The sequence below is a fragment of the Pseudorca crassidens genome, chromosome 5 (assembly GCF_039906515.1).
Source record: "Pseudorca crassidens isolate mPseCra1 chromosome 5, mPseCra1.hap1, whole genome shotgun sequence".
NCBI classification, from domain to species: domain Eukaryota; kingdom Metazoa; phylum Chordata; class Mammalia; order Artiodactyla; family Delphinidae; genus Pseudorca; species Pseudorca crassidens.
Window position 1 is genome coordinate 69,826,107 of NC_090300.1, and position 9,852 is coordinate 69,835,958.

Here is a 9,852-nt window from a genome sequence, read left to right on the forward strand (position 1 = left end):
GTCTTTGCTGTAGCAAAGCTCGGCCTCTGGAATTCTGAGAACTAATTTGCTATTCGGTGACATAAGAGGGGGAGTGCGCTTTGCTTTCCCGGGGTCTGGGGCTAATTCCTCCTCTCTTCCCCGTAAACTCAGCTCCTCGAGCTCAACACACAAAAGGGAGCGAGAGGTTCGAACCTCTGGGAAAAGTCTGTTATATATAGTAGGTTTCGAGGCGAGTAAGAGAAAAAAACAATAAACACCACAGCTCTTTCCAGCTAGAATATTAGGCACCACGAGAAAAATATTTGCCAAGCAGTTTTCGGTGGGTTCATTTGCTTTATTTTTATTTGGGACAGTTTTGTTTTTTGTTTTTTTTTTCCTTGTTGGTGTGGTGGCTCGGGATTTGGGGTTATTGTATTTTGATGGGTTTCGGATTTTTGCTTCTGATTTTTGCCTTTTGCAACTTTGTGATGTTACGTAAATCATAGGATCCCGCATCGGTTGGATTTTGTTTTGAGTGTTTTTGCCCCAATCTCATCTCTCAAGCGCTTTAAGGAAGATGTGTTATTTTTTAATACTGATACTATTGAAAGAAGCTTGAATTTTTTGTCGTATATGTTACATCCCAACCCCCATTTTTTGGGGGGTGGGGAGGGTGCAATTTTCTTTCTCCCCATGGACTTTTACTGAGAGGACGCTCCCCTGCACTTGAGAGACATGTTCAAAGGATTTGTTTTGGTTTGTTTCTTTCCAGGACAGCAAGTGGTGGGTTTACTCTTTCTGTTATTGTTGACTCTTAGGAAATTTCTTGCTGCGAGAAACGTGTGTATTATGTGGGTGTGTGTATGCGTGTGTTCTACAAAATTCCGTGAGCCAAATACATGTTTGTGCTTTGCTTTTTCTTAAGGTCTTGATTCCGCCCCCCCTCCCCCCGGCCCAGCTCGCTTCAAGGTCGTTGTAAAAAATCTCTCCTGTCTGTGTTTAAAGAGATCAGCCGGAGGGAATTCTAAAGGCCTACCGTGCCAGTATCACAGATACTGCGTGTGTTTAGAACAGACTGTGCTACAACTACAACGCGCTGCACGCAGCACAGTCCTCTTAGCTTTAGAGCTGAGTTTCGAGGAGGAGGAGGAGGAAAAGGGGGAAATCTTTCTTTCTTCCTTACTTCCTTTCTTTTTAAAGGCAAATGCAGTGCAGAATCATTCCACTGTGGGCCTTGGTTTGTTTATTCAGAACTGCCAGTTTCCCTATTTAAATATTGGTTGGGGTTTTTTCCCCTCCTACTCATCCCTGAATGAGGGAGACTCTTGTTTCTTTTATGTCTCTCTCTTAAAAGAACGGTGTGAGGGGAAAATAATATTTCAGATTCCTCAAGTATTAACCCCAAATGTTTGGACCAGAAGCAGCTTTCAAAGGTCAGGCTGTTCTGAGCCTTGGCTATGAGAGTCCTTCAGGCAACTCATTAAATTACAGACGAGTTCTTAAAGGTTCCGCAAAATTTCTGCACATGTTAATTTCCAATAAAGATATCTCCCAAAATAATCTACCTCTCCCAACCCCAGTTTGGGTTTATAGAACTGAGCAGAGCTATGAAAGACTGCTGGCTGTTGCCTGGGATATTTGGGGTCTCTTTTCCAGAATGCCATAAGAAGTTCAGATCTATCGCTGAAAATGTGGTTGTCAATGCAGCCCCCTTTTGGAAAAGGCTGTGTTGGGGTTTTTAAAACCAGGAGAGATCCAAAGGGGTCGGCTATTTTCACAAGGGCTGGAGCTTAGGAAATATGCGTAAGTGTCTGTCCCTGTGAAATCTGAATATTTTAATACTTATTGACAGATGAATTACTGCAGTCTCTGCAGAAAAGCCTGTCTTGTGAAGGATTTTTGAAAAATATACACAGGCCTAATGCTGTCACTGTTGTCAAAATGAACATTTTACCCCCAAAGACACATGATGTCATCCAGTGCAGATCCATTTGGCCAGACGGGAGACTATCTGTTTTTCTGATTGTCCCCTTCCCCCTCATTTTCAAAGCGTTTTAAAGGAATCCCACTGGATTCAAAATGACACCCCGATTTTGCTGAAGTGATGGTCTTTGTGTATTTGTATGGGTGATGATTTTTCTATCTTTTATGAGTAATAAGAACTTTAGGGTTTCTCAGGTGTCTGTGTGGTTTGGAATGTGAATTGTATGGCTCTGCCCTATTACTGATCCTACAATGAGATTACTTTTGTGATTTGGGGTCACTTTTCTTGTCAAAGTTGCCATCCTGCCTCATTGGCTCCCCCCTCCCCCTTAAATACATAGCTTGCCCCTCCCTCGTTCTCTTTGCCACGCCAATCTTAGCCCCATGGGGGCGCTGCAGAGCAAAGGGAAATCTCCGTCAGACAGCAGAACAAACCAGAGCGGGGGCTGGGAATAAATTCACCCTTCTTTAATTCTCTGCGGAGAGCCCTTGGAGGAAGACCCCACCAGGCGTGGTTTGTAGATAATTAATCCTACCGCCAGGGACCGCAAACCTTCTCAGGACGTTATTTCCGGGACCCAGTGCCAGGGTCCCACATTTCTACTTTTTTTTTTTTTCCAAATTGAAGTGTTTACACCGAAAGAAATTAACCAGAACAGGAGACGGTTAAATGAAAAAAAAAAAATTATTGAAGCTATTTTAAAGATGAAGGTTTACTTTTAGGTAGGTCCCCTTTTCTCTACGAGATGAATGGTGAGGAAAATCGTGTACCCACCTCTCAATCTCTTTTCAATTCCTAGGCAAGTAACTTTATCAAATTTTATACCAGTTGAATTTCTTCCAGAATGCCTTCTCTCATTCTTGATCTCTCCCCAGTAGTAACCAGTTGGTGTCACTTTGTGGACCTCCCTCATTCCAGCAGTGCTAGGATTAAAGAAAGGATTGAATTGAATATATTCAAATTCTTTTAAATCATCCTTAAGAATCTCTAAAGAGAGATTCCATGTCTGGGGTCTTATGTGTGATTCCTGTGGGCTTGGAGGGGCTGTGTATCAACCAGTCCTATGAGTTAATGGTTTCTGGCTGTTAATACTCAGAGTAGAGGACCAGGCCAGCCCCTTTGCCTGGTGTTCTGGGCATAGTAATAGGTTACTAATCACAGGTTCTGGGTAAATAAAAGCTTTGTTACAAAATAAAATAGCTTGGTCTTAATATTACATCTATTTAAGGAAAGGAACAGATTTTGCATCCAGTTCCCCCCAGAGAATCTTCCCCACCATTCAATCATAGCTGAAAAGGAAACTATCCTTGGAATAAGCACTGTCCTGTCCTCTTTCTAAGGGGACTCCAAACAGGAAATTGGTTTCACCTGTCAGGAACTTCTGGCACCTTGGTAGATCTTTAAACTATCACATCGCAGAATTACAGATTTTAGAACTGGAAGGAACCGTGAAGATGATCACTCAAGACTTCTTTCTTTCAGGAGGACAGGATAGCCATCACTGGAGGCGTGTGGGACCCCAGGACACAACTGAAAACGGGTCTACGTGGTTTGATGGTCCTGTGTTAGAAAATCGGGGTGATCTGACTACCTGGGTTTGGAGATGGGCATCTTGTTTTCTGGCAGAATTGAGGAAAGCAAGGCTGCTTTGGGCTGTGTGTAAATTGTAAACTGGTTCTCAGAACAGACTCCAGGTCACAGTGAGTATTGAGTTTTGATTGTCATCTGGGCTTGGCTATGCTTGTCACCTGTGCTATGGTACTCAACAGCTACTTTTGATGGGTATGGGAGATCTTATTTACCCATTAGTTTTATTTCAAATCCTTCACTTAGAGCCATTATAAACAAGCTCCTTACATTATCCTTGGAGAAAGAAAGGTGTTTTCTTGGTATGATTTAGAGAAATTGAGCAGAAAGTTTTGAGACATTAAAAAAAAAAAAAGATGATTTCCAGCCACTACCTTCAGAAAAACAAGTGTCAACATTTAATTTTGGTCCATATGCTGCCTGCTTTTGGCCTGTATTATCCTGAGACCTTTTTTTTTTTTTTTTTTTTAGTTTAGAAACCTTTTTGGCCTAGCTCAGAGTTTCCCCCCAAAACACGGATTTTTTCCACACTTTTCTCACTTATTTAAAATGGAAATAAATATCTCGGGAGCTTAAAATAGAGAAGTGATGGGGGGGGGGTGCATAATCATTTGTCTACAGCACTCCATCACTGTTTTGAATAACAGGGTTTTCACTTCCTATGAAACCTTAGCATGAGGGAAAGCAGCAGCTGGACCAGGAAGGGGATGCAGGGAGGAAAGCACTTGAGTGTTTGTAAACTCAGGGTGGCTGGCCCACTGGGCTGCTGTACTTAGCTGTCTTTACTACCTAAGGCTAGAACTGGAAAAACTTGATTTGCGTGTTGTGCCTGCATTTTTTTTTTTTTTTCCTTCTCCACACCGCCCTCTGTACACCTGACCATGCTGAAGCCTATCTGAAGCCGGCTTGACGGCAGGGAGAGCTGGAGAGCGGAAGAATGTGCTGAGAAAGGGAGTGCTCGGTACTTTTCCATTCACATCTCCACAGTGGCTTTTCTTGTTTATTTCAACCTCCACCAGCGGAACCCTGTCAGCTGCCTGAAATCCGAGTCATTAAACTGTTCCCTGAGGTCAGACCACAGATGCTTGGTGCATGTTTCCTACATGTCGGTGTCTATGTAACATATGTACATACAGAGACACACGCACAAACGTGTAACTCCGTGGGGGCACAGTGTGAGGTAGGGGGAAAAAACATGGATTTGTTGCCAGAAAACCTTGGTTTCTAATTACCGTTCTGCCTGGAACTCCTTATGGGACGTGGAGCAAAACCACTTATCAGGACTCAGTTTCCTCAACTGTGTGAAGGAATAAACCAGATGGTTTGCAGCACAGTCTATCTGTTCTAAATTCGATACCTTGTGTCTAAATATATATTTATGTAACTTTAAGGTGGAGGGGGGGATGGAAAGGAGCTGAGTGAATGTGTCCCTGGGGTGGGAAAAGAAGTTAAAATGTAAACTTCTAAGTAAAGAAGGCAGTCCCAGAATCTTCACCTCTATCAATTTTTAACCAGTTGTAGACCAAAGTCTGGGATTCTGCTGAGTAGGTCCAAAAGCCAAATGAAGATTTTACATGTTAAGAGTTGGAAGGGGCCGATTCTAAGACCTTGTACCTTTGATCTCCTGCATTCATAATCGGATGTGACAGTTCCCAAGTGTCTTTTCTGCACTAGAGTTCTTTTTTTTTTTTTCCTTCTTCTGTTTTTGGAAACAGTCCCAGTCAGTGATAGGAAGGAGATGACACTTGTAAACTGGGCACACCTTAAGCCGCTGGGCCCCATGTGGATGTAAAAAAATATGACATAATATTCATATACATACACACACACAAAAGAAGGAGAAAAAAAAAGAAAAAACTAGATAGAGATTCCTGGTAAGAAACTTAGAGGTAGTTCAACCATCACTGCATTAAAGGTAATTATTTGACGTCAGAGGAAATAACAGATGAGGAGTTTGCCCTTACCAAAAAAAAAAAAAAGCCTTACTCTACCAGAACAAACTTGAAGGTAACTCTCCACCAATATTTCCTATGCTTCTTTTATCTCCATTCTTTAAAAAGAAAGGTCTAATGTTTCTCAGGCCTGATTGCCTAGCAAAGCCTTTAACGGACCTCAGCATCTTCAGGACATAATTTAAAGTGTAGTTCCTATTTATTGACAGTGACCTCCCCACCACCACCATCCCTCCTCTTAGACCTTCTGGAATATTGATGCCCATGTACAAGGAGAGATGGAGCCAATTACATTCTCTCAATGAAATACTATTGAGAGTTACAATATGCTAGCACTGGGAAGGTCCTTAGCAATTGTCCAATTCCACACGACTGAATTTATATCATTGGAAATTGAGGCCCACACAGAATGTATTTGCCACACACACTGGATCAGACTGAGCCAGGTCCAGAATTTTGATGTCCTGGTTCTAAATCCACTATGTTTGTCCATGTTTTATCATGAAAAGAGGACGTGGGGTGGGCAGCCCTGCAAAAGAGCCATTTGCTGGGTCCTTACGTTCAGAGAAGGCCTCACATTTAGACTTTTGACATCATCTCCACTGAGGTTCTACATCAGTCTTAGCCGTACACAGGATGGAAAGGAGCAGACCCTCATCCACAAGTTCTCTGTGTGTGTCCCAGGGTAGGACTCAGTGTCAGAGCCGCCACAGGCTCCTACGGTACTGTGATTTAATACTGTTAATAAACCTATAATTATCTTATGAATAGTACAATTGCATTGTAATTGTGTGTATGCTGGTGTCGAAAATGTAAAATTTAATATATTTTTGGCCTAGAAACAACGATGCTACACTAGCAAAGAGCCCACCTGGTACCAGATCTTGATTTCTGATACTTCTGTGCAGTAATGGAAAACAAGGCTCCTTGGAGAAACGTCTGGTTCTAGATCTAGGACTGGGGCAAGAAGTATTCAAAATCAGAATGGAACATCTTATAGCATCATAAATAAAGAATTGCTGAAAAACACACAAAAACTACATCGATGGGGCATATTTCAAAGAGACACTGGAGCCACTTGAAGAGCTCCCAATGGGCAAAGCTGGAAGATTTGGAGTAAAAAAAAAGAAATCAAGTCATATTAGATTACAATCCAAAGTCTAAAAGAAATATCCATGAATCCACACTGATATAAATTATTAAATAAATTAATAAATCAGAGAAAAGAGACAAATCTCCCTTGAAGAAAAATTCCAAATCATTTATGTAGATACACTGCCAGCAAGGATGGGGGCAGGGGGTGGTGTGTAACTCCTCACTCCTCAGGTGTGAGCTATGCACAGTGACTTCCTTCCAAAGAGTACAGTATGGGAAGGGAGGAAAGGAGGGAGGGAATCATTTTACATGGAGAAACCTGACAAACACTACACCAGCCAATTCACCAAGGTGAACATCAGCAATTATAAGCCATGTTGATTGTTATGTACCTTTGATCTGAGGAGATGAAAATGGCTTTTTACCTCTGTGGTCTTCCTCCCACACCCCAGTCTATTTATGAGAAAAGTCTCAGACAAGTTTCAACAGAAGGGCATCCTACAAAAGACGTCACCAGTATTCCACAGAACTATCAAGGAAAGTCTGAGAAATTGCAGCAGCTGAGAGCAACCTCAGAAGATATGACAGCTTAATGTAATGTAGTATCCTGGATGGGATCATGAAACAGAAAAAGATAAGGTAAACCCAGACAAATCTGAATAAATGAGGAGCTTTAATTAATAATATTGTATCAGTGTTGTTTCATTAGTTGTTACAAATGTACCATAGTAATATAAAATGTTAATAATAATGGGAAACTGCACTATCTTCTCAATTTTGCTGTTTAAAAAATATTTGGGGAGGGCATATCCTTATTTATTTATTTATTTTTCAATACCAGAATCCTCCAAAAATGAGCTAGGTCTCTTGAAATCTGAGAGATTTTCTTCCCAGTCAACCATGCCCCCCAGACAGAGTCAGGAAAATGAGGGAACCTGCGTTTATTCTTTTAGTTTACTAAATTGAAAGCAATTTAGCTAATTTCTCTATGTCACCATCTGGACACAGAACTGTGAGGAGAACACTTAGGAAGCACCAAAGGCCAAGTGTTGTCATGGTGGTGGATGACTCAAGGCACCTCATCAATCTGCTTACTCCACATTTCTTTCTGAAAATCCTCCACGGAAACAAGGCCCTGAAAGATCTAGCTATCAGTCCATAGTAGACATATGATACTTAGGGATTCATCACTGAGGTTGGGGGAGCCTCAAGACCTTCCTAGAATGTCTGGTATCTCATTGTACAACTCCAAAAGAACTGTGGACCTCATCAGAGTTTAACTCTGGGTCTAGAGAAGAACGCTAACTGGACCCTATAACTCTATGAATTTGTCTTCATTATCTGAATATGACCCCATTACCTAAACTAGAAAAATCCAGAGAGGGAAATGGTTTGCCAAGACCATCCCACAAATTAGTGGTAGAGTTGCTTCCCATCAACCAGTCCACCCTGAATCATTTATTTTGCTGTAGTATTCCCTTTAGTAAACTAAGGACTGCTATTGCATTGATATACATTATTTCAGAAATGCCTCATTCATTTCTAACCACCTGTCAGTTACCAGTGGTGTCCAGTTCCAATGGGAGCTTAAGTGTCTCTTCCTTCTTTCCCTTCACCTTTTCCCACTTGCATCAGCCTCTCTGCCAAGTGGTTATAGATCTTTGAACCAAGACTGATATTCACTATGGAGGCTGACATCTAAATTCTTCTTGGTGAGATGAGGTAAGACTGAATGCTATCATAGTCCAATTTGGTTATCATTACTGTCAGCAATCTGTTTGGTTACATGTCTCAAGAATCATAAATGTAGTCATGCCCTGTGACCCAGTAATTCCACTTCTAGGAATCTATCTTCAAGGCATAATTCAACATATAGGGGAAAAAAATCTTTGAATGAATATATGCATTCAAGCATTATATCTAGCAACAAAAAAATTGAACAACCTACATGTTCCATTATGACTGGGTTGGAGGAAAGGGTATTGGATGGAGAATGGTTAAATATAATACAACTAATTTTTAAAAATTAGAGTTGGAAAACACTTATGGTAACAGGTAAGTGAAAAGCAGTATATATATATGTATGTAGTGTATTTATACATATGTATGTAGTATATTTATTTACTATACATAAAAAATAAACTGGATATAAACAAAAGTACACAATTAACAAAAAACTATTTACATGGGCTGTCTTAGGGTAGTAGGGTTATGGATGCTTTTTTCTCCTTTTATTCTTTTCTTTATCTTCCAAACTGTGTAATGTTTATATATTAGTTTGATGTCCATCTATCTCACAAGCACACACTCAAGACACTGAAAAGCCCTAAGTGAAATCTTTTCAATGCAAGCAATTAGTCCTCTAATTCACAGTTTTGAATGTTTGACCTAAAGTTGAAGCCTCCCACATCTTTAGGGCCTAGAGCAAAAGTGAGAACTGCCCACTCATTCTTGGAGAAGACCTTTCACTCTGGGAGACACTTGTCTCCACACCAACAAAACCTCACCCTTTCTGAGCACATTGACCATAATGAGATTAAATAGATCCTGTAAATCTTTGATCTGTCTCTGCCTGCTGGGTCTTAGTGTGCTTATCTTGTTTGTTGGTTATTTCACAGCTTTTGAAAATGTTAAAAGAGTTTCCTGGGGCTTCCCTGGTGGCACAATGTTTAAGAATCCTCCTGCCAGTGCAGGAGACACCGTTTGGAGCCCTGGTCCCGGAAAATCCCACATGCCACGGAGCAACTAGGCCCATGTGCCACAACTACTGAAGGCCGTGTGCCACAACTACTGAAGCCCGTGTGCCTAGAGCCCATGCTCCACAGCAAGAGAAGCCACCGCAATGAGAAGCCCGCGCACCACAACGAAGAGTAGCCCCCGCTCGCCGCAACTAGAGAAAGCCCGCGCACAGCAACAAAGACCCAACACAGCCAAAAATTTTTAAAATTAATTTAAAAAAAAAAAGGGTTCCTTGGTTACTTTACTGTCTCCATGAGGCCACCCAGGAGATCTCCTGGTAAAAAGACATTCTTTGAGATGCTTCTGGGGCTACAGGAGATTTGGTTTTCATTATTTATTTATTTTTTTTGTGCTACACGGGCCTCTCACTGTTGTGGCCTCTCCCGCTGCGGAGCACAGGCTCCGGACGCGCAGGCTCAGCGGCCATGGCTCACGGGCCCAGCCGCTCCGCAGCATGTGGGATCTTCCCGGACCGGGGCACGAACCCGTGTCCCCCTGCATCGGCAGGCGGACTCTCAACCACTGCACCACCAG

General features: G+C 41.8%; 1 long non-coding RNA gene across 2 annotated transcripts; it reads left to right on the plus strand.

The window, feature by feature from the left end:
- Positions 1-36: 36 nt before the first annotated feature.
- On the plus strand, positions 37-9,505 carry LOC137225021 (uncharacterized). 2 transcript variants are annotated; one of them, XR_010943645.1, is made up of 5 exons: positions 37-301; positions 3,428-3,645; positions 4,423-4,601; positions 6,324-7,218; positions 9,198-9,505. It is a non-coding gene; the product is annotated as an uncharacterized lncRNA (long non-coding RNA). The 2 variants fall into 2 exon arrangements; XR_010943644.1 differs by lacking the exon at positions 9,198-9,505 and having other exon boundaries at positions 39-301; positions 6,324-7,263.
- The last annotated feature ends 347 nt before the right edge of the window (positions 9,506-9,852 follow it).